Below are 24405 nucleotides of genomic sequence, written 5' to 3'. Positions count from 1 at the left end.
GAGACTTCTTACCCACAACTGGAGCCCTCCTTCTGACTCCTCAAAACCAGACTAAACTGGGCAAATCAGGGGCCTGCTCCAGGGGCCGTGGCTCCAGGGTGAAGCAGCAGGATGCAGAGGGGAGGGAGGCCTGGGGAGCTGAGGAGTGGCTGGGCCACAGAAAAAGGAAGGAGTGTGCTGAGGTCACCAGCTCAAAGTGTGTAATAAGGAGTCACGCAAGGACCTGCCAGAGAGGTGGGGTGGTGGGCTGTCTTTGTTAGGAGCTGGATGCAAGGCCACAGCAAAGCGAGCAGGGGGCCCCTGGCAAAGCCCTGTGCCCGCACAGATCACTGGGTTCTTGGGTCCTTCCCTAAGCGCCCTGCAGGTTTCCCAAGGAAAACGCCCTCCAGGGCCGCCCCCGGGGGCTGGGAATCACCTGAAGTGCCTTAGTTGGGAGAGTCTAGCCCAGGCTCATCAGAGGCGCCGGAGGCTTGTGGCTGCCCGAGTCACACAGGACAAGCACCGGGCCCAGAAATGGGAAGTACTTGGGCTTCCTGAAACCCCGACGTGCAAATCCTGGCCGGCTGACTCAGGACTCTGCTCCACCGCCTCAGAAACGTCCACAGGACTTAGGACTGGCCTCACAAAGAGGTTCGACCCCAAGACCTGGCCCAGCTGTGCACCCTCAGGCCACCCTGGAGCAAGTCCTCCTGACCTCCATTCCTGTTTCCTGAAGCAAAGTGAGGCGAATTCGCACTCCCCGAGGGCCTCCTTGAGAACCCGAGCCCCAGAACGGGAGTGATAAGAGCCTGAGACTTTGGGGACAGTGGCTGTGCAGCCCTGCCACGTACCAAGGGTGAAGCAGGGAGAACAGGCCCAGACCATTTCAACGGTGTCATCAACAAAATACATGCCAGGATTTAAACAATTTATACTTGGGCTTCCCTAGGGGCTCAGAGGGTAAAGAATCTGCCTACAATGTGGGAGACCTGAGTTGATCCTTGGATCAGGAAGATCCCCTGGAGGAGGGCATGAAAACCCACTCCAGTATTCTTGCCTGGAGAAGTCTGTGGACAGAGGAGCCTGGCGGGCTACAGCCCACGGGGTCACAGAGAGTCGGACACTACGAGAGACTAGGCCCAGCACCTGCTGTTAAAGGAAAGCCACGTGGTCTGACTTTGTGAAACCTCCCCACTGCAGGTCGTACTGATTTTTAAAAAATAAAACACAGAAAAGGAGGACAAGGGTGGGATGGGGTGGAGGTTCAAGACGGAGGGGACATATGCACCTATGTCTGATTCACACTGATGAATGGCAGAAACTAACACAATATTGTAAAGCAATTATCCTCCAATTAAATTTTTTTTTTTTAAAAGGAAGTTAGCAGCTAACATTCACATAGCACTGGCTCCAAGGTCTAAGTTTTACACATTCACCTGTGCAATCCTGGCAAAAATCCTCTTACTTCGCAGACAGAGAAGTGGGAGGCAGCAGGCTGTGCCTCCCTTGGAGTGCTGCAGAGAAGCCGAGGGAAAGAGGTGGGGTGGACTCATGCTGGCTTTCCAGCAAGAGCTGGGACTGAAGGGGCTCACTCAACCATCCCCACTTGGCTTTCTCCCTTCCTTACTGAGCACACATCTGTAGGCTGGGCTCAGATACAGAGGCAAGTCAACAGGCCAAATGGGCCTTTGGATTACCAAGTACAGATGATCAGTACACCTGATGGGAAGAAAATGGAACTCCCTACTAAACTTCAGGGGCAGGCAGACCTGGGTTCTATCTAACCCTGGCTTCACCTACGTTTAGCTTCTCCCACTGGGCAAGACGCTAACCCATCCAAGCCTTGGTGCTTTCTTCTGTAAAAGCGCCCACTACCTTACCTCCTAGGCTCTGTGAAAACTACAAAGGGGAAAGTGCCTGGCACACAGCACTCAGTAAATGTTACTTAGTATAAAGTCTTTTTTTTTTCCTTAAAGATATGTTAAGTGCATCTTAATAGTGAATATTTTTAATATTTTTTAAAATTAAAATGGTTTAAAACTTTTAAAAAGTTTTGTAATGTTTCTTTCAAATAAAAGAAAAAAGAAACATTACACTGGAAAGGGAGAAATCAAAATGCTCTCCCTAAGGACAGGAAGAATGTTCCCATGCCACCCACCCTTGCTGGGCTCAGTCTCTGGGTCTGCAGGGAGGGCTGGGAGCCTCGGTGCTCTCGGAACCCAGCCCTTTAGGCAGTGGCATCCTGCCCATGGGACTTGCAGGACATGTTTGTAATTTGTCTTTATTTTTAGACACATCTGCAAATGCAGTTTGAAAAATACCAGTCTTCAGAAAACCAGGGCAATTTCCCCCCTGAGTTTTTCTAAAGCTGTAATTGTCGCTTCCCTCCTTACTGTCTCATCTTTTGGCGCACAGCGAAGGACAACATCACAGCCTGGATGTGGCGTCTCACCCTTCAGACGCTGCATTTTCTGAATGTGACTAAATGTGACGTCTTCCTCAGCTAAAGGCTTCTGCTTATTAAGCCCTCCCTGGCCTCATGAAGGACTGGCTACCTCCTTCAACATCAGTGGTAGGAGGTGCCAGACTCTGCTTTTAACTTTAACCTTGGGGCCCAGAAGCTGGGGTCAAGGAGAAAAGGAAGGCCAGCATATCCCAGCAGCCACCCACGTGATGGATTGGACAATGGTGACTAACCTTCCTAGAGATATAAGCAGAGTTTCCTCTATACTTCCCACTTTTACAAATGTGTCATCTTGTGACCACATGAGCTAATTACTAAACCCCCACATCCCCAGCCTCCCTCCTTCAGTTTACTAGCTCCGTGCTCAAACCAACAGCCCCTTGCAAACAAGAAAAGATCAACTGAGCAATCACTGCCTTTACAGATACCAATGCAATGGTGTTTCCCTGGCCATTGATAACTGAAAATCAGATGAGAGGAGACAAGAGGAGAGGTGGCGGTTAGTAGAGAACAAAAACCTTGTAAGGGCTGATTTTAAGAACAGTCAGCCTTCCAATCTGTGGATTCCTAATCCGAGGGCATGGAGGACTTGCTATAAGAGACTTTGGGCATCTGGAGATTTGGAATCTGAAAGGGGCCCTATATCCAATTCCACACAAATATTGAGTGATGGCTATACATGTGTTTCAAGTGGAATTAAAAATGGAGGAAGAGGGGAACAGAACTGCCATACGACCCAGCAATCCCACTGCTGGGCATACACACCAAGGAAACCAGAACTGAAAGAGACACGTGTACCCCAATGTTCATCGCAGCACTGTTTACAATAGCCAGGACAGGGAAGCAACCTAGATGTCCATCAGCAGATGAATGGATAAGACAGCTGTGGTACATATACACAATGGAATATTACTCAGCCATTAAAAAGAATGTATTTGAATCAGTTCTAATGAGACGGATGAAACTGGAGCCCATTATACAGAGTGAAGTGAGTCAGAAAGAAAAACACCAATATAGTATATTAACGCATATATATGGAATTTAGAAAGATGGTAATGATGACTCTATATGCGAGACAGCAAAAGAGACACAGATATAAAGAACATATATTTGGACTCTGTGGGAGAAGGCGAGGGTGGGATGATTTGAGAGAATAGCACTGAAACACGTGTATTACCATATGTGAAACAGATCACCAGTCCAGGTTCGATGCATGAGACAGGGTGCTCAGGGCTGGTGCACTGGGATGACCCAGAGGGATGGGATGGGGAGGGAGGTGGGAGGGGGGCTCAGGATGGGGAACACATGCACACCCACGGCTGATTCATGTCAGTGTATGGCAAAACCACCACAATACTGTAAAGTAATTAGCCTCCAATTAAAATAAATAAATTAATCAAAAAATATATAAGTTGAATAAATGAAGGAAAAAAAAAAGGGGAAGAAGAGTATGTTACCAGGTGAGCTGCTGAGAAAACTCAGCTGTAAAACAACAGTGTGTGGGACTTCCCTGGCAGCCCAGAGGTTAAGACTCCATGCTTCCAATGCAGGGGGTGCAGGTCTGGTCCCTGGTCAGGGAACTACGATCTCATAGGGGGCAGCCAAAAAATAAATAATTAAAAAAGAGAAAAACAACAGTTTGTAAAATGTCTGATCATTCAGTGACTAATACACCAGGCATTAACACCAGTCCAAGTGAAATTGCACCACTCCTGTTTGACACATTGAAGGCCTGATGCCAGGGTGGAGAGCCCTTAGCTAGGCATGTGCGGGTCATGTGTGGCAGCTCATTCCTGAAACCACCACAGAGCCTGGACTGAAATAATAATGCTGCAAGAGATACTGGAACATCAGAAGGGAAAGAGCCACTGTTCAATCTGCCAAGGAAAGAAACAGCAAGGTAATGCTCACAAAGCACATAAAATATCCCTTTGTGTGTGTGTGTGTGTGAGACTTTAAATTTTATTTTTTAAAATTACCATACAGTAAAATTTACTCTCTGGTTGTGGGGCGGGGGGAGGAGAGGGCATACAGTTCTATGAAAGGTAACATAGATATACACATCCCTGTAGCCACCATCAAGAGGATACAGAAAAGTTCCACCATCCCAAAAGTTGATTCTACAAATAATTCCCCCAAACTTGCTTTAGCCAATAACAGGCACAATGAATAATAGGGGAGGAACCATAATTTGTCATCAAAATTAAGTGCCAGGAAAAACAAACACATCACACTCCAACCTCCCATACACTGAATTTTTTTGCTGGTTGACTAGCAGCCTTCATGTATCTCTACATTATAAAATCTGAGGTATTTACAAGCCACGTCCCTCTATTTTTTCACTGTGGAATCAATACAGTTCATAAAAGCATGTTACTTCTTGTTGCTTCAGGGCTTTGCAGACAAGTGGCTGGTGGGACATACCTGCAGGATATTAAAATTTCACCTAATCAAACCACTGTTAGGGTGGATTCCAGTTCTTTTCTTCCTAATTATCAGACATTCTACCCTTCTTTTGCTCACTTAAGGAATGCTTAAGAACTTAGAAGTTTGCAAGTGGGTCAAGTAAATGTGTCTAAGTGGTACCTTTAACAGACTATTGAGATGCTGACCAGCTTGTCTACTGGGTCCTAAGTGGTCTTGCTTTTGGAGGTTACTAGTGCTTTGTGCGTGATGGGAGACGGTAAGGACATAAAACTTTGTTAAATCCCTTCAACAAGGAGATGGCCTGTATGGCAAAACCCACGTTCAGCTGTGGAGTTATTATGCGATAGATATTTTAAAGGCTCTGGTTTTTCCATGGATTTATTTCAAGGGCCATGCACATGCCAGCCAGCCCACTAATAGGAACAGGATGCACTGGTCCTTTCTCCTGGAATCCAAGAGGTTCTCCATATTCATTTAGCAAAAATTTACTGAGCACCTACTAAGTAGTCAGATCCTGGGTTAGTGGCTGGGGATGTAAAACTGTTAAGATATAAAATCTCACGCAACCTCAGCACTGAGGGAAGGGACATGAAACTGGAAACTAAGGATGGATGGTTTAAAAGGGGGGGGGGGGGGGGCGGGGAGAAAAACCAAGGTGGGTGGGATTGGGTGCATAACAAAAAAAAAACCCTCCTCAGTCTCTGTCCTTCTGGGCCAACAGGAGCCAGCCCCAGCCAGAGAATTCACTACCTTGCCTCAGTTTCCACAGCCCCAGCTTTCGGGCACTCCACGTGTTGCCCCGTGGCACGGGGAACAGTTAATAAGTTACAAAAGTTACGTTAAGAAGGTGAACTTGAACGTTTCCGACGCTGAAGCGCACAGCCCTCTTCCGCACATCCTCGCCCAGTTGGCATTTGAGTGTAAAATTCTTCCAGACAGGCCACCTGAGCACTCAAATTCCTTCACCTCTGCAAAAACACCTTGGGTAAAAATGTTTCGGCATGCAAGGCCCTGACGGGCACTGCAGCACAACTCACGGGCGCGGCGTGCAGCAAGTCTGCGTGGGAATCACGTTTACAAGAAAGAGGGAGGGGGCGGTCACGAGGGGCGGCGGGCGCCAGGGCTCCGGTTCCGCGGCCGGCCGGGAAGGCCTCGCGCCAGCCGGGCGCACGCCCAAGGCGCCGGGCCCGCCTCCAGCTCCCGGGCAGCGGGAACCGCGAACCGCGCCGTGGACGGCCCGGGAGGGAGCGCTGCGCCCCCTGGCGGCGGGGCCCGTCCCTGCCCGCTGCCGGCCACCGGCCGTCTCCGCCGCGGGCCTGCCTCGCTCCATTTGCTGACTCCGGAGGCAGCGTCCCTCCGAGCGGCGGCTTCTCGGGCCTCCCGCTCCCCGCTCCGTATCTTCCTCCAGTCCCCGCCCCCTACTCCTGCTCTGACACCCCCCTTCTGCACGCCGAGCCCGTTCCCAGCCGCAGCCCGGCGGAGCGCGGACGCCGAGTCCGCCGCTGGCTTCGCAGAGCCTTCCGGCAGCCCCGGCCGCTCCATCGCGGCGCCCGGCGGGGGTGCGGGGCCGGCGCACGGCGCGAGTGGGGCGGTGGCGGCGCGGACTGTTCCACTGCGCGTTCCCCCCCGCCCCCGCGCGGCGCGCGTGCTCCCCGGAACGCCATGGAGCCGCCGCGTTCCGAGCGGGCACAAAGGGGCGCGCGGCACAATGGGCGCGGCGAGCCCGTGGGCGCCCGGCGCCCGCTCCGGCGACTCGGCCCTGCGCGGGGGTGGGCGCCCCTCCCGGCGAGCGCTCTCCGGGCAGCCCCCCTACGCGTCCCCTCCCCTGCTCCCGCCCCCCACCCCGGCATGGATGTTGCAGCCGCTCGCCCGTCCGTCTGCTCCGGAGCCGCCGCCACCGCGCGGCCGGCTTGAACCGCCCCGCACTTACCTGGGACACGAGTTCTGTACTTTGCAAAGCGGGCCCGCGCCGAGTTGGGGCGCCACGTGGGGGGTCGGGGGAGCGCGGGGCTGGGGAGTGGGGGCCGCGCGCGGAGGGCCAGGCCGGGGCGGCCCGGGGAGTTGCTGGGGGCAGCGGGCGGGCGCCGTGTATTTTCCCCTCTCTTTGTGTGTGTCCGTGCGCTGCGCTCTCGCGTGACGTGACGGGACTCCGTGTGTCATTTCCGCACAAGGACACAGGAGCCCCCGCTGCAGTGGAACCACAACCCCTCCGCCCCCACCCCCAGCCCGCCCCTCCCCCTCAGCGGGGCACACGCGGGACCGGCGGCGGCGCTCGGGCGTGAACGGCCGCGGCAGGGAGCTGGGGCGCGCACTCCGGGGACCCGGGCGGCCCAGCGCGCTCATCCGGTGCCGCGCCGCTCCACGTGGGCCCGCGCCCGCTGCCCGGGGCGGGGGGCGGCGGCCGCGCACCCACGGTGCGCCGGGCCAGCGCTTGCTAACAATGTACCCTGCACATCGTGTGTTCTCCCCCCGCGACTCATTTCTCTAAAACGTGGTTACTCAGACCCGAGGAGTTTGACCTGAAAAGCCTCTTTTTCTACTTTTTTTTTTTTTTCCCCTCCGCGGATCGGCGACTGTGCGGGGCGCCTCCCTCCACGCCCGCGCCTCTCCCGCATTTTTTGGGATCTCGGCCGTGGCCCTGTCCCCCTCGGGCGAGTGTTCCCTCGTCCGATCGGCACAAAGAGCTCGGGGCGCGGGGACCCGGGTGGCCCCCGCGGAGCCTGCATGGAGTCTGGCGGGCCGCGGGAGACTGACCCCGGCGCTGGGAAACACTGGTTCTGGCCACTCCCCCAGTAGGGTGGCCGCCCTCTCTTGTAAGCCTAAGAGCTAAAATCTGCCTTCTACTTGTAACCCGAAGTTTTGAGGTTTGAGGCAGCGGAGCCTGAGATTCATAAGTGCGCGGGCTCACAGACCCACATGCCACAGACGAACCCACGGCGATAGCTGCGCCGAGCGCTTAAAATAGAAAAACACGAGTCACCAACTCAATAAAGGCTCATTCTTTCTACTGCTGACTCCCGGACTGGAGATTCCAAGTTGATAAATAACGAAACCTACCCCTCGGGTATTTTCCCAAATCTCAGTGACTTCAAGGGGTGTGGTGTGTGAGGGTCAGGGAAGCCCAACCCAACAGTTAAGCCACGTTTATATTTAAGGCAAACAATGAGAATGTAAATTTTAAAAAATCCTTTAATTTGCGGGTCGAAGAAAGTATAAAAAGAAAAATGCAAATGATCCCATCTGCTGCTCACAGCTGACTGGCTGCAAGGAAGGACCATGTGGCCCGGCCCTGCGCGGTCAGTGAATTGGTAGAATAGATGTTTAAAAGAAGGCATATGCTGGCTCCTTGCTGCCCGGGCGCGGGGAGGGTTTGAATTAACGTATCGTATAGTTTTGTATTACGTATCTTCTTCCAGACCGCTCCAACTGGGAATTTAGCAATTATGCAAGTTCTTCCCCTTTGGGTTTGAAATCTGTAGGCAAGAGGTTATCTAAGACCTTTGAGGGTCTACGTGGAACATTCTCGAACTGATTTTGAAAAGTCAGTACTAATTGCTATGCAAAATTAGCTAGCAGCAGGGAGAACCTAGCCCTGAGTCCAGGGGGTGTTTTATAAAAGAATCCATACGTGCTCGGTGTCATTCAAAAGAGGATGATGAAAAGAATGGGGCCGAGATAGCAGCCCTTCAAATTCAAAAGACTTGAGAAGCCCTATCTACATTTAAAATAGGGCGGAGGGAGAAAAGGAGGAGGACCGCTTGGGGCAGAATGGTTAATTTATACATTCCCTGAAGACGGAATGGAGGCACTTCTATTTCTGCCGGGAACTTGACTTTTAACATTCGCACATTAAATAACATGTATGATATAGTACATCTCTTGACTTAGTTAACATATAGCAGTTTTAGTCTCACCTTCAACTTAATGTGACAGTTATAATTAGAATTTTAAAAGTAAAAGTTGCATTTCATTAATTCAGTTTTCTAGGGTTTCCCAGTGGAAGAGTTAGGAAGAATTAAGAGGAGCATTTAAGCTCACTTTGCATTTTTAAACCACTTTACTTAGTGCTTTAAAAATGTAAAATGACCTTGTTACATTTTTACAAAGGGGACTAGATGAAATGTGTTATAGGATATATCTATAGCCAATCATTAACAGTAACAACTCAGGTATTGGAGGAGAAATTAAATAAGTCAGTGGAAATAAAATAATTAAAAATGAACACTTCCTTGTTCACATTGTTCAGAACCAAAGGTTTTGTGAAATAACAATAATTCTATAGTATCTAAAGCAAGCAGCGTGCTTAACTGATATAAACTGACTTTTCAAAACATAATCTCTCAGGAAACTACAAAGTGACCTTGAGTATTATTGTAAATTATGTATCTTAATTTGCATAACTGGATCAACATTGCTACTTAAAGTAAGCTATTCCAAATGAGTTGTTAGCAAAAATGGAAGTTACTGCAATGTGGGAAAGGAAACTACCTACCTTCAAATGGTTTTGTATGTTTATATGAATTTGGTTTTTTTTTTAATAAGGAGAAAGAGAAAGCAGGACAAAAGATTTTTTTAAAAAGGTAAAAACATGCATTGGAATTGTCTTCTTGTGTTTTGGAGTCTTTAAAAAACAATATTTTTGAAACTGCTATTGGATAAATGTAATGCCTTATGAAAAAATATGAATAAACATGGAGTAAGATGGGGAGAAGGGCTTCCCTGGTGGCTCAATAGTAAAGAATCCTCCTGCCATTGCAGGAGATACAGGAAATGCGGGTTCGATCCCTGAGTAGGGAGTATCCCCTGGAGAAGGAAATAGCAACCCAGTCTGGTATTCTTGCCTGGGAAATCCCATGGACAGAGGAGCCTGGTGGGCTACAGTCCATGGAGTCAAATAAAAGTCAGATGTGACTTGGAGACTAAACAAGATGAGGAAAGGAATGAGGTTTTAAACAAGACAATTCTTGCCTGATGTAATCTTAAGAAGTCAGCAGGAGTGACTGCTAATAATTCATAAGGATATGTATAAAGACCTGAAAAAAATAAAAACCTTAGATTTAGAGGTCTGCTTGACTTGAAATTTCTTCATTAGAAATGCATTTTTCAAGATTTCAAATTAGAGCTGCTACAGTTGATCTAATGAATTCATTTCCAAGTTTACCTGAATAAAAGGCAGCAGGGAGTAAATTGGCTACTGGCCATACAAAGGACTCACAAAAAACACTGAATGTAAAAACTCAAAATTATCCAGCATTTAATGAAGAATGGGATATCTTTAACATCAATCAATGTTTATAATTAAGAGTGGCAGATAGACATCAGGTTTCACATATCCTTTAGCTGTTGTTCTAAAGGTTTTGATCATCATAAAATGTACTTACAGCTGCCTCAACAGTATTTATAGGACTTTTTATCCCCCAGTAGTTGAGTCTTAAAACAATGCAACAGATTTCACTGTTACTTGTAGACATTTCCACTTTACTTCTTGCCTGCTGGATGTATAATTTTGCCAAACCTTCAACTTCAAACAGAAGTAGCTGGCAGATCCAGATTCCGTGAATACTCACAACTGAAGTTAAGAGGGAAAAAGAGGAGGAGCAGAGAAGCTTGTATTAACTTTATTAAATAGAACCTACTGAAAGTCATCTTGCAAAACTGACTTTTGTTTGGGAAGGTGGGCTCAAGGAGTTCAGTTTAACCCCTTGTGTGCTGGGGATGGGGTGAGAGGGGAACCAACCCCACCTTTAGTAGAATCTGGAGCAGGTAAATGACACACCATGATCCAGAGTGGGAAAGAAGAAAAAGGTGTTGCATGAAAAGTTGCAGAGAATTTGTGCGGGGTCGTTTTCCTTATGTGTAGAACTATTGAATAATTTATAGCACCTTGAGATTTTAAGCACCCAGCATAACCATTAGGATCTGATTTTAGTAGAATATCTGGCTTGCACAATAGGGAGTCTGCAAAAAGAAATCTTAGGGAGAGTGAAAACTGCTGCAATCCCAGTCTCAATTTCAAGCCCTTGAGAAAACAAATGCCAATCTGAACGATAGCTCATTCTGAACCCAGAGTGCTAGCTAGAGGCGCTGCAGCCACCAGGGCCCGCAAGCCCAGAGGGGTGCCCAGGGGCCTGCAGTCAGGAGTTCCCCACACAGATCACACAGCAAAGCGACAGGCAGGAAGCAGGGAGCAAGGGGAGGCTGGTTTCCCAGCCAATCAGAGTACACTAACAAAGAAAAAAAAAAAAAAAAGGTATACACTACTCGAGTAATTGGCTGGTTTTTAAGAAATTATTTCTTGCTTTGGGCCAAAAGACTCTAAATGAAATGCTCTCCATACATATATATACATTTTTAAAGTCTTATTTGACTTGCCTGAAATCTCCTCTGTAAAATTAAATACCTCATAGAAATGAACTTGAGATCCAGTGATTCTACTTTTAGGAATCCATGCTAACTTAGCCAAGGCTACAACTACCAACAAATGTATGTTCATTGCAACATTGCAAGCAAATGTTGGATGTTCATTGCAGGATCATTCATAACAGAAAAATTGGGAGAGAACTTGGAAAATAGTCAAAATGATGACACATGCTATGGCATACTATCTCAGCTTTAGAAAGAGGAAGGTACTCGTTTTCATAAAAGGTACAGAAAGTATCTATGACATATTATTGAGTAGAAAGAAAATTATAGATCTCTGTATAGTGTAAACCCACTTTTGTAAAAAAAAAAAAAAGAAAATCATGTATGTACCTATATCTGGGTGTGAACAGAAAAGGTCTGGAAAGCACAGGGGTAACACTGGTTACCCTGGAGGTATATAATGGTAGAAAGAAGGAACTTATTAGTACTTTTTCATATTCAACATTTGTGAAATATTTGATTTCCTTGTTGTCCCCCAACAATAAGCATCGATTGCTTTTGTAACCCTTTCCCCCTCCCACACACCAAAAAAAAGAGTTGTCACCTTGGCCTAAGGAACAAGTCACCCTGGAGTAGCTAAAAGTCATGCAGGGTTTCAGTGGTGGCTCAGTGGTAAAGAATCCGCCTGCCAATGGAGGAGAGATGGGTTCTGTCCCTAATTCAGGAAGCTCGCACATGCTGCGGAACAACTAAGCCTGTGTGCCACAACTACTGAGTCTGTGCTCCAGAGCCCATGAGTCACAACTACTGAGCCTAGTACCCTATAGCGCATGCTCTGCAACAAGAGAAGCCTGTGCACCACAACTAGAGAGTAGCCCCCCAATTGCCCCAACGAGAGAAAAGCCTGTGCAGCAAAGAAGATCCAGCATGGCCAAAAATAAATAAATATATAAATAATTTTTTAAAAAAGTCATGCAACATTGGTGTGAGTGCCTGGTTTGACACCTGTCACCTGACTCCCCTTTATCAATCTATTGTTTTGACTTAAAAAAAAGAGAGAGAGAGAGAGTTAGAAGAAATCTCAGTAATAATGCTCCAAAAGTAAATATAGTATTTGGCTACAGAATCCACGGCTCCTTTTCCACAAACTTCTGAAATGTCAGCACAGTATTTTAGAGATATAACCGAATATGTCTAAGGATTTCACTATAATCATGGCACATTACGGCTTGAGAAATAATAGATGCCAACAGCCTGGTTTTACCAATAAGGAAACCGAGGCAAAAAGAAAAGGTAGCTTGCCCAAGGCACACTGGCCTTTGGAACGATGTTTTGGGGTTCCTTTTTGTATGTCACGCCTACCAAAGGCCAAACAGATTTCAAAATCAGAGTCCACCAAAGAGTAAAATATACAAGGTTAGTGTTTCACACAGTTGTATTCACAAACGTAGTAGCTCACCTCCGGCCTCAACCTTTACTCCTCAGCAGCTTAGCTCTCTTCCTCAAGAGGCCTCGTGGGTCCCAGCCTGGGGTGGAGGTCCCTGCTCTGAATCTCCCTGTCATAGAGGCTAGTACGTACTGAATTGTGCCCCCTCCCATCCCCATACCTAGTCCCCCCAGAGGTTGGAATCCTAACCCCCAGTGTAGCTCAGAATGTGGCTGTATTTGTATACAGAGCAAGAGGCGGTTAAGGTTAAGTGAGGCTATATGAGTGGGCCTCAATCTCATGTGACTGGTGTCCTTATACAAAGAGGGATGTGCCTACACAGAGAAAAGGCCATGTCAGGACATTTAGGTGGCTGTCTGTAGGCCAGGAAGTCAGCCTCAGGAAAGCCCTGCCAGCAGCTTGATCTTAGACTTCAAGTCTCCAGAATGGTGAGAAAATACATTTCTGTTGTTTAAGCCCCTCAGTCCATGGTATTTTGTTACGGCAGCCTGAGCTGTCTGGCACAGAAACCTTGTTCACATGAAGCTATAATGGCCTTTCTGTCTGTCTCTTCAAGTAGAATGTAAACTTTTGGAGGGCAAGGCCATGATCCTACACTATCTCCAAGTGCCTGTCTCTGTGCCTGAGACATAATCAATTCTTAACAAATAGTCGTTGAAAGAATAAGTGAATTGTTAGATATCATATGTTCCATTTCCCTTCCCCTTTCTATAGATGAAGAAACGAATGGTTGAAGGCTTGGAGCAGGACAGCTCCTAGTCTATGTGAACAGTGCCTCCTGGAATGGCCCCTATACCACCTATGTGTTATATGGGAATAGCCCAAAGACAGGCGGCTGAGTCATGGCAGGATCTGGGCCACATGTCAGAACCCTCTCACCTCCCAGTCTAGGACTTCATCCACCATTCTATACCAACTCTGGAGTAATATCACACAGGTATAAAGTTCTTTCCATAGTTGTCTTAGTCTCCTCAGGCTGCCATAATAAAATACCATACCCTTGGTGCCTTAAAAATATTATTTTTTTACATTTCTGGAGGCCTGAAGTCCGAGATCAGGGTGCTGGCATGATGGGGTCTGGTGAGAGCTGTCTTCCTGGTTTGCAAATAGTCACCTTCTTGCTGTGCCCTTAGATGGTGGAGAGAGAGCAAGCTCCATCCCTGGTAACTCTTCTTGCTATACATGCTCAGCCACTTCAGTCATGTCTGACTCTCTGTGACCCTATGGACTATAGCTGGCCAGGCTCCTCTATCTGTGGGATTCTCCAGGAGAGAATACTGGAGTGGATTGCTATGCCTTCCTCCAAGGGATCTTCCTGACCCAGGGATCGAACCTGCATCTCTTATGTCTCCTACACTGGCAGGCAGCTCTTCTTCTTAGGGCACTAATCCCATCATGAGGGCCCCACCCTCATAACATCATCTAACCTTAATTACCTCCTAGACACCCATCTCCAAATACCATTATATTGGCAGTTAGGGCTTCAGCATATGAATTTGGGAAGGACACAAACATTTAATCTATAACAATAGTGTTTTCACATTTTGTCATTCTGTTTGCCCTTGATCACAGACCTGAGAGAGCTGGAGTAGCCATACTACCTCCCCATACCAACCCACCTCATTTTTAAACAAGTGGGGAAAAAATAAAGCCCAGAGAGATGACATGGCTTGTAATTCATTCTTTCATTTAACAAATAATTATCTCAAGCTAATATGTGCCAGACTCTAGAGGCATGACTGGCAATTGGCATGACTTACACCATATCCTAAGTACTAATTCTTCTACTGTTTCCCAATTAAGTCTGGTTATTTCCCAGTTTAGTTGTTTGAAACATCAGCAGTACTGACCAGAATAGAATTTAATCTTTTCTTTTCAGAAAATTCTGTCCTACTCTAAGACACAAGGGAGTCCTTAGGCACACCTTCCTGCTTAGGCTGGGCATTTCTCTTCTTTGCCTTTGCTTGTGATGCTTCTATCTTGCCCCTGTGAATTCCTATTCATCCTTTGAAGCCCAGCCATATGTCTACACTGTTGTGAGGTTTTCACCATCCCTCTCCCACATGCAGGCCTGTACTCCCAGTGTTCTAGTTATTCCTCTACTGTAGACGACCCCTATTTTAGCCTAACTGGTATTACTTGACTATACTGTTTATTCGTGTGTTCCATGATGCTCTTGTACTGGACTCCACAGAGCCTCAACATCATCCCTCCTGTTGCCTTCTGCAGTATCTCAAGTGGCTCCTCCCTGCTGTGGCTGTGATGCATGCACTGGACACTCCAGCTGGTTGGACTGGGGGCTGAGGCTTGAAATGTGAGTAGTTGCTCAAGGCTGCATGTGGATGATGCCGGACTTCCCAGTGGCTGGGTACCAGCCCTGCTCAGCAGGTCTCTGAAATGGACAATGACAAATCCACACAACAGAATCTTCTTTTTTAAAGTGTGTACACATTGGGTGATATTTTTCTTTCCTAGGGCTGCCATCATAAAATACCACAAACTGGATGGATTAGATCATCAGAAATTTATTGTCTCAATGGTTCTGGAGGATCAGTTCAGTTCAGTCACTCAGTTGTGTCCGACTTTTTGCAACCCCATGGACTACAGCACGCCAGGCTTCCCTGTCCATCACCAACTCCTGGAGCTTACTCAAACTCATGTCCGTCGCATCAGGGATGCAGTCCAACCAGCTTGTCCACTGTCATCCCCTTTTCCTCCTGCCTTCAGTCTTTCCCAGCATCAGGGTCTTTTCCAAAGAGTCAGCTCTTCACATCAGGTGGCCAAAGTATTGGAGTTTCAGCTTCAGCATCAGTCAGTCCTTCCAATGAACATTCACGACTGATTTCCTTTAGGATTAACAGGTTGGATCTCCTTGCAGTCCAAGGGACCCTCAAGAGTCTTCTCCAACACCACAGTTCAAAAGCATCAATTCTTTGGTGCTCAGCTTTCTTTATAGTCTAGCTCTCACATCCATACATAACTACTGGAAAAACCACAGCTTTGACTAGACAGACCTTTGCTGGTAAAGTAATGTCTCTGCTTTTTAACATGCCGTCTAGGTTGGTCATAGTTTTTCTTCCAAGGAGTAAGCGTCTTTTAATTTCACAGCTGCAGTCACCATCTGCAGTGATTTTGGAGCCCCCCAAAATAAAGTCAGCCACTGTTTCCACTGTTTCCCTACCTATTTGCCATGAAGTGATGGGACTAGATGCCATGATCTTAGTTTTCTGAAAGTTAAGCTTTAAGCCAAACTTTTTCACTCTCCTCTTTCACTTTCATCAAGAGGCTGTTTAGTTCTTCTTCACTTTCTGCCCTAAGGGTGGTAACATCTGGGTATCTGAGGTTATTGATATATCTCCTGGCAATCTTGATCCCAGCTTGTGCTTCATCCAGCCCGGCATTTTGCATGATATACTCTGCATATAAGTTAAATAAGCAGGGTGACAGTATACAGCCTTGACATACTCCTTTCCCTATTTGGAATCAGTCTGTTGTTCCATGTCCAGTTCTAACTGTTGCTTCCTGACCTGCATACAGATTTCTCAAGAGGCAGGTCAGGTGGTCTTGTATTCCCATCTCTTTCAGAATTTTCCATAGTTTGTGACCCACACAGTGAAAGGCTTTGGCATAGTCAATAAAGCAGAAATAGATGTTTTTTTGGAACTCTCTTGCTTTTTCAATGATCCAGTGGATGTTGGCAATTTGATCTCTGGTTCCTCTGCCTTTTCTAAATCCAGCTTGAACGTCTGGAAGTTCATGGTTCATGTACTGTTGAAGCCTGGCTTGGAGAACTTTGAGCATTGCTTTGCTAGCGTGTGAGATGAGTGCAATTGTGCGGTAGTTTGAACATTCTTTAGTATTGCCATTCTTTGGGATTGGAATGAAAACTGACCTTTTCCAGTCCTATGGGCACTGCTGAATTTTCCAGATTTGCTGGCATATTGAGTGCAGCACTTTCACAGCATCATCTTCTAGGATTTGAAATAGCTCAACTGGAATTCCATCACCTCCATTAGCTTTGTTTGTAGTGATGCTTCCTCAGGCCCACTTGACTTCGCATTCCAGGGTGTCTGATCACACCATCGTGGTTATCTGGAGGATAGGAGTCCCATATCAAGAGGTTGGCTGGCTAGGCTCGGTCTGAGGCCTATGCAGAGGCTCTGTTCCAGGGCTCTCTCCTTGCTTCTGGGGGCCTCATAAGTTTCTTGGCTCTTAGATGATGTTCCCGTGGGTCTTCCCAACCTTTCCTCCAGTACATATCTGTCTCTGTGTCTAACTTTCTCCTTTTTATAAGGACAAAGTCATACTGGATTAGGGTCCCCCCGCTAATAACCTCATCTTAATTTGAGTATCTGCAAGGACTCTACTTCCAAGTCGATCCTGTTTCACAGACAATGGGGGTAAGGAGTTCAACATCATCTTGGAGACACAGTGCAACTCATAACAGTGGGAAAAAAAGGACTAAGCTCACTTGGACTCAGTCCTAACATCCCAGAAGCACTGGGTCCCAGTGTGAATATCTGCTGACATGGTGGCTTTCTCCGCTGCAGCACAACTCCAAGGATCACTGCTAACATCTCTGTCACTGCACGAATATGCTTTCCCTTTTCTTTCTAAAGAATGTGCCTGATTTAATTTTGCTACTCCTCGGGGACTTGGCCCTTTGCGTTCACATTTCCATGCCTCCAGCCCTACTGCTGCCCTGGAGGTAGCAGGTGGTGATAAATGCTGTCACATTTGATGGTGACATCAAAGTGATGTTGGCTGAGAGTGCAGGGCTCATGAAGTCAAACAGACCCCTGGATTTGAATTCAGGCTCCCACATGTACTAAGTGTGGGATTTTGGATGCTGCTTAAGCTTTTAGCATCCATTTCCTTTGTCAAGGCATGGGGCACCCTGCAGGATGGTTATAAATGAGGTAGGCAGCTATGAGGAGCACCGCAGAGTGGTTGACATATGCTAAGTTCAATAAAGGATAGTTATTTTTATTGGTTATAAATGGGGTGAGCAAACTGTTGAAATAACTAGCCTGGGCATGTAACAGTTAAGGTTTTGAAAAACACATTTCTAGTTTAGCAGCAAAAGCACAAACGTTCATATGATTGGCCTGAATGCTGTCTGGAAGACACCACTTTAAATTCAAACTCCACCCAGGAAGGGAAAAAGACAGCATCATGTAATTCTAAAACACGTGATGCCCCGCCAACCCTCATGTCCTTTCTCCTTACCCCTCTCATAAGGAAAAGACAGTGCCTCTGCTGTCTTTCTCTAGGACAGGCCCTGGTCGCCTCCGTCATGAGTGCATGTTGGTGCCATCAGAACCCCTGAGCTAAGTAACCAAGTCAGCCAGAAAGAAAAGGTGCTGCATGCAAATCTCAGTCCGTACACTTGTGTTTGTGAAATAACGATTTTTCTAATTTACTTTCTGTCTTGAGCCCTGTCCTTTTGGAGTCCTCCCCACCCCCACCAAAAGCTTCCACGGGCCTCTGGCCTCCAGGCATCTGCCCACATGGGTTCTGGCTGAGCTGTCCATCATTCTGCCTGCTCTGTACCCTGCAGGCAGCGGCTCTGCCATGCCCAACCAGGGACGCGGTCGTCTCTTTGCAAGGCTGCCTGGAACAGGGAATCCGTGAGCCAAATGCCCACAGGGAGCAGGCTGGGAGAGCTCACGAGTGAAGCGTGCAGTCTGCCTATCAGACACAGAACATCTGCACTTCCGTGGAGAAGTGCACCAGCTCCTCTGTTTCTTTCATGAGCCATCTTTATGTTTCGTTTCTTCAGTTACGGAAAAAATCTGGGGTAAAGAGAACCATCTTCTATTGCCTGGAGCAGTGCCAGTGCCACGATGAGTGACAACTAACCCCCGGCATCAGCGTAGGGATGACTTCTAGGGATTCTGGCAAACTAGAGCATTTATTCCTTATCTAAAGCAGGCAGCCTTGGTGCCGTAAGAGACTGAACACAGTGTGGCCAAATCTGCTAATTATTCAAGAGAAGCTCCAACCTGGACGTCTGTGTAAAATTGCCTAGATTTATAATGCTCAGTGACTGAAATTCACATGGTCAAACAAAGTCAGATGTAATGCACAGGCCTCTAGTTTGTGGTCACAGCTCCCAGATACAGCTACAGCTTCTTGGGGGCAGGCCTGCCTCCCAGCCAGGCTTCTGGAGGGCCCACCCACACAGCAGCCTGCCCGTCCCCACCACCTTGTCCAGGGTCCTCCTGCCTCTGCCCACGCATTGTGCCTATGGCTCAAATCCTCTTCCTGCTGGGGCTTAAAATTTTAGAAACAAAAGCTTGAGGGCAATTTCAACTTTCTGCTACATCTCGTCCCTTCTCTAAGATAATAAACCCAGATGGGAATATCTGCTTGGAGACAGGGAAGGGAAAGGAGGAAATGCCAGGAGAATAAAAAAATAGATTAGTATCTCAACGATACAGTCTTGGCATACACACTTACTGACCATATTTGATCTGAGGTTATCTATAAAACAGCTTCAGAATTTCTCTATGTTGCGGACTCCTAGGAAAGAAGCACTAAGAAAATCTTTTAGAAAGGAAATCCCAGTTCAGCCAATTAATCAAAGATTCCTTTTTTTTTTAACAGTAAAATAGATGTATCTAACACTGCATCTTCTTAATAATATATTGATAGTATGATGTAACATTTACTTTTATTATTATATGTCCCTTGTTTTCTTGATTCTGCCATGGGCAATTTCTGATTTCAATAATAAGGTTTTTGAGAAAAAACATAATACCTTTGAGGTTTTATGCATTGAGTTAATATTAATAGTAAACACAGTGCTACTTATTACTGAGCCATCATGGGTTTAAAGGACTAATGTTATTACAGGAGTCATTACTGGTGTGAAGGACTAAAGCAATATAACACTTGTGCTCCAGGAAGATGACAAATTTGGGAGCAGAAAGTTCAGACTCAAATTACCTTTGTATCATCATTTTCTTGGGTGGAGCGAGAGAGATGTGGGACTCCCTGTAATGCTGATCTGAGTAATCAGGAATGGGGCAAGAATATTAGAAATATACCAGATGAAAATCCTCCAAATAAATGACCTTATTACCCTCCTGACCTATATAATCAGCATGGAGCAAAGAGAAATGATTGTGCTTTGGAACTCAAGTGTGTGAATTTGAGAAAGCTACCAGAGGAATCCAATAATCCATATTATTTGCTTCTTCCCCCCGAATGTTTTACACTAGAAATTAAGAGAAGTTCCGGGTTACTTGCCTCCAGTAAGGTTACAAACATTTTTTAAAAGGAAAGTGTTAGGAACAGCAGAATTAAATGGTATATCTATGGTGGCAGGGAGAAACTCATGTTTGAGGACAAATATGGTGCTTATGGTATGATTCCCTAAGACTCAAACACTTGGTATTTCCTGAATTTTTCTAGAGATACTAAAGTTTTCAAATGGTGTCTATAGTAGAATATATTACACCCAAGTTGATATCTAATGATTTAATAATATTTAAATATTAAAAAATTAAGACACATAAAAGGTACAGCTTCTGTAACCACGCAAATTCTTCATGAGATGCTTGATGCAATCCTGGTTTTCAGTAAGTAAACTTTGTACTTGTGGAAACTGCATTTATTCAGCCTTGACATTAGGAAAGTAAGCAAATTATTTCAGTGCCAAAGAGATGGCTAATCTAGGCTGGAGTGAGTGAATGTGCTTTCCCAATGCCTATATTCCTGGAGAATTTTTGCAGTGACAGAATTTGGCTCATGCCAACTGTAGAGAAAGGTGGGGGAGACCATTTAGTACCTAAATATAGGGCTGAGCACCCATGCAGTTGGCAGGAAGAGGTGAGACTTCTTTGGAAGATAGCCTGGCCGGCTTTAATGTGACAAAGGCTTTCAAAGTTAAACAAATATTTATTGAACACCTACGACTGCAAAGCTCTGAGTTCTTTGGGGAATTAAGAAACAGATAAACAAGGTCCCTGTCCTCAAAGAGATGTCATTCTATCCCAGGAATCAATCATGAACCCTGAAAACTGATATAAAGCAGAAGGCAGCACCACAGGAGAGACCCAGATCGGGGATGACTGAGGAGTCAGAATAAATCAAGAAGGTTCTGGAGAGAAGGGGCTGTCCTGGGAACCCGCAGGAAGGCTGAGGGATTCTGACCCACAAAGGGCAGGTGAAGGGCATTCTGAGTGGGGAAAACTTCAGGCAGTAGCTACTGTAGGAAACTGCAGATCCTATTTGGAAAACTTTTAAACTGAGTAAAACAGAGAGCCTTGATACTAGAGAGTGGGCAGAAGTAGCAGTCAGATCAGAGCGACAGGCTGTGGACAGGGTAAGGCCTTTGCTAGTCTGTGCCACGAATCTCCCAAGATTTGACACTCAGCTTGGTGTCTGACAGTGTCGCTGAAGAAACCTGTGACCTCTGGAAGCCATAAGGCAAGGAGACTCTGATCCCAAAATGCTAGTTCTGCCGAACTGCTGTGCCCCGACTCTGGTGGTAGTGACCCAGGTAACTCAAAAGTGGGAGGATGGCAGGAAGGGTGACCGGGACAGAAACTAAAGGTAAATGATAACTAATCACTACCCACTCTGTCATCGTGCCCCTCCATGCAGCTTCCAAGAAGCCCAGGAGGTGTGTTCAGGGGGTGCACCTGAAACTAATGGAGCAGGGCGGCATGTTTATACGAGGAAGGGAAAGCTGCTCCTCCACATCAAGAAGTTTAACAAAGAAATAACCAAACTAAGAATTTCTGATCCTGCTGGGCAATAAGAGATCATCCTCAAAAGCAGTTATATATTTAAAATTTCACGGCATTCCTGTGATAGGGTTAATAGTCTCTGGATGAACTTTTCCACTTTTTCCTGTCTTCCTTTATTTTTGCTGCTTGAAATGGGTTGGTTTTTTTTTTTTTTTTGGCCACACCATGTGGCCTGTGGTATCTTAGCTCCCAGACTAGCGATTGAATCTGGATCCTTGCAGTGAAAGCACTGAGTTCTAACCACTGGACAACCAGGGAATTCCCTTGAATTTCAGTTGGTTTCTATCTAGTAAAAGCTTTTTATAACCAACCAGAAACACTTGTAGTAATCAAAGACTCTAAAATAAAAAATATAGTGCTGCTATGTTGTAAGCATTCAGGGGATCCTGGATAAAACACAGGAAAAACTCATTTTTAAAAAATATAAAATCCTCATTATATTAAAATATAATTTTAGATATTCTGCAGAATTGGCAACTGGCTCCCATTTCCTGTCTAGCCTCTACTTGAGAACAAGGCAGGGATAAGGGTCATGAAAGTGAAAGTCACTCAGTTATGTCTGACTCTTTGCGACTCCATGACTATCGTCTACCAGGCTCCTCTGTCCACAGAATTCTCCAGGCAAGAATACTGGAGTGGCTAGCCATTCCCTTCTCCAGGGGATTTTCCTGAGCCAGGGATCAAACCTGGGTCTCCTGCATTGCAGGTGGATTCTTTAATACAGTCTGAGCCACCAAGGAAGCCCCAAGGGTCAGAGGTGGGGGTTAAAGTTCTATGCTATGGTGGGGAAGGGGACCTTGGAATGGAGGTCAAGGTCATGAAGGTGAAGGAAAGTCATGGGAAGTTGTTTCAGAAAGAAGGGTGAAGAGTGAGTCTCTAGTGGTCAGTATTCTCCTAGCTGAATTTTTGAATCTGGACAACAAACTGGTACACCTCTGGGATCACTGATCTTGTCCTGCTGCCTCTGGACTCAGAATTATCCCTATGAATATTTAAGCTGGAGCCGATCACCAGCAGGTGGCACCAAATTACAGCTGAGTCGGGCATGAATTTAGGGAGGGCAGCGAGGCTCCCCAAATTCCTCACCAGCTCGGTCTATGCGAGTCATTTGTTCGTTAGTCTTTTTTTTTTTTTTTTCTTCTGGTGCACCGTTCCTGGAAGTACTGCAATACCAGGTCGATGCGTGGAGTGGACGGAGCAAGCTCCTATTCCAACTCCCAATTCCAAAAATCCATTTAATATATTGTCCTCGGATAGAGGACGTATCAGATATTAAACTGATAAGTGTTCGTTAGTCTTAAAAAATAAATTGTGCCCTCACATTTCACATGACTGAATTTTTGGGATCTCACTTATCCAATTGCTAGTAATTGAGGAAAGTGTTCTCTTTGTAAACTAAACACCAAAGGAGAATAAATTAGACATTGTGCTAATTGCTTTATAGACATTAGCTAGTTTAATTCCTTCAACAAACTATGAGGAATAATATGAAACTGTTTTTAGAGGCAAAAAATTCTCAACTATTCACATTTTCACTTAGTTGAATCTAATATTTACTAACTATTCTTTTGGTGCTGAGCTCTATGTATACTTCATAGCTTGAGCTTATTAATTGTATGATTCAAAGTTTCATTATGTATATTTTATGTCTGCTTGATGTATCAATTTCTGAAAGATGTGGCTAAAATCTTTTTAACTAGAATTTGGTGTATTCATTTCTTCCTGCTACTTAGTTTCAGTTGTTCCTTTGTATATTTTGAGGCTGTATTGTTAGGTGCATACATGTTTTTGATGGTTGTATCTTCTTGCTCTATAGTTCCTTTTAGCAGCATATAATGACCTTCTTTGTCCATTATGTATTTTTTGCCTTATATCCTATATTGTCAGATACTAATATTCTTTCTCTTTTTTTTCCTTTTGTTTCATATTTTTCCCATCTTTTATTTTCAATCTTTCTGTGTCTTTTAAGTTTCTCTTTTAGACAGCTTATTGGATAGTGCTTTTTAACTGAATCTGAGATTCTATTTTTTTAGTTGGTGAATTTAATTAATTTATTGTGATTCATTCTAAGATAAGTACTAATGTCTTCCATTCTGTATTTTTCACTTTTTACACATTTTATACTTCTTTTCCCTTTTTGCTTTCTTTTTTAAGAATTGAGGTGCAAATACATGTAAGATTAGTTTCAGGTACAACATGATGATTAGATATTTGTATATACTGAGGGATGATTACCACAATAAATCTAGTTAACATCCATTAGCACATATAGTTACAAATTTTTTTTAGAATTTACTCTCTTGGCAACTTTCAAACATGCAACACAGTATTATTAACTATAGGTCACCATGCTATACATTACCTTCCCATGACTTACTTTATTAACTGTAAGTTTGTGTCTTTTGACCACCTTCATTCATTCCCCTCCTCCCTCCATCCCAAATCCTGCTGTTGGCAACCACCAATCTGTTCTCTGAATCTATGAGTTCAGTTTTTTTCAGATTACATATATTAAGTGGGCTCATGCAGTATTTATTTTTCTCTCCTGCTTTCTACTGGGTATGTGTGTGCTAAGTTCTTCAGTTGTGTCTGACTCTTTGAGACCCCATGGACTGTAGCCCACTAGGCTCCTCTGTCCATTGAATTCTCCAGGCAAGAATACTGGAGTGGGCTGCCATTTCCTTCAGGGGATCTTCCTGACCCAGGGATCAAACCCGCATCTCTTAGGTCTCCTGCATTAGCAGGTAGGTTCTTTACCCCTAGACCCACCTGGTAAGCCCCCTCTTCTATTCGGTACGGTTCTTTTTGTTTGTTTGGCTTAAATGTTGAGCATTCCAGTTTGGCTGGAATCTGTCTTACTTCAAAGTTCATGTTTTGTCTTTTGTACCACACCAAGAATTAGATGTCAATAGAACCTTCGAAATTTGTTATCTACTCACTGGATCTAAAACTGGTGTGTGTGTGAA

General features: G+C 45.6%; 1 protein-coding gene and 1 pseudogene across 2 annotated transcripts in view; both read right to left on the bottom strand.

The window, feature by feature from the left end:
• BEND3 (BEN domain containing 3) overlaps nucleotides 1-24405 on the bottom strand; it is a 109394-nt gene that overhangs the window by 25141 nt on the left and 59848 nt on the right. Inside the window, exon 1 of one of the 2 annotated variants that reach the window (XM_061131751.1) lies at nucleotides 6801-6857. The exons of the other annotated variant lie outside the window; for it this stretch is intronic. The gene's annotated coding sequence lies outside the window, so the exon portion shown is untranslated. Of the gene's footprint in view, nucleotides 1-6800; nucleotides 6858-24405 lie in introns of those variants that run through there. 2 annotated transcript variants of the gene reach the window in all.
• LOC133048335 (U2 spliceosomal RNA) lies at nucleotides 22578-22752 on the bottom strand (annotated as a pseudogene).

This window comes from Dama dama, chromosome 28 (genome assembly GCF_033118175.1).
Source record: "Dama dama isolate Ldn47 chromosome 28, ASM3311817v1, whole genome shotgun sequence".
NCBI classification, from domain to species: domain Eukaryota; kingdom Metazoa; phylum Chordata; class Mammalia; order Artiodactyla; family Cervidae; genus Dama; species Dama dama.
This window is presented reverse-complemented; position numbering and strand designations above follow the sequence as displayed.